The sequence below is a fragment of the Sinocyclocheilus grahami genome, unplaced genomic scaffold, assembly GCF_001515645.1.
Source record: "Sinocyclocheilus grahami isolate Dianchi unplaced genomic scaffold, SAMN03320097.WGS_v1.1 scaffold553.1, whole genome shotgun sequence".
NCBI classification, from domain to species: Eukaryota; Metazoa; Chordata; class Actinopteri; order Cypriniformes; family Cyprinidae; genus Sinocyclocheilus; species Sinocyclocheilus grahami.
In genome coordinates, this window is record NW_015505732.1 from 668,934 (window position 1) to 669,902 (window position 969).

Sequence of the window (969 nt, forward strand, 5' to 3'; positions counted from 1 at the left end):
TGTTTCTGGACTGATTGTACAAGACTCTGTCCCCCCTTTTGTAGGAGTCCTCTTTGGCCTGACGAAGATGACGACGTTTTGCTGTAACCCATGGCTTATCATTATTGAATGTTAAATGAGTCCTGGTAGGGATGCACATGTCTTCACAGAAACTGATATATGATGTTACAGATTCCGTGAGCTCGTCCAGATCGTTGGTGGCTGCTTCAAAAACACTCCAATCAGTGCAGTCTAAGCCTCTTTCATTGGTTCACCTCTTTACAGACTTTACTACAGGTTTAGCAGATTTAAGTTTATGCCTGTAAGTCGGTATAAGATGAACCAGGCAGTGGTCAGAGAGTCCTACAGCTGCTCTGGGGACCGAGCGATATGCATCCTTTATTGTGGAGTAACAATGGTCCAGTATATTACTGTCTCTGGTGGGACATGTAACATGCTGTCTGTATTTTGGCAGTTCACGGGAAAGATTTGCTAAAAAAGTCCCCGAGAATGATTAAAACAGAGTCCGGGTGTTGTTGTTCTGTCTCTGTGATCAGATCAGCGAGTTTCTGTAAAGCTGAGCTTACGTGTGCTTGCGGAGGAATGTAAATACTCACGAGAATGAACGAGTGAAACTCCCCCCGGCGAATAGAACGGCTTACAGTTAATGAAAAGAGCTTCTAGATCGGAACAGCACATCTTCTTTAACGCTGTAACATCTGTACACCACCTTTCGTTGATGTAAAAGCATTTCCCCGCAGAAGAAGTTCGTCCGTTTTGTTGGGTAGAGAGCGGAGGTTTGCCAGATGGATTCATATGTATTCAGTCAATGTTAATGTGATCTCCCTCATTTAAAGATTTCTATTTCTAATAAATGCTGTCTTTTTGATTTTCTATTCTCCAAATAAACCTGAAAAAAGATCAGCTTCCACAGAAATATGAAGCAATGTTTACAACATTGATAATAATCAGAAATGTTTCTTGAGCAGC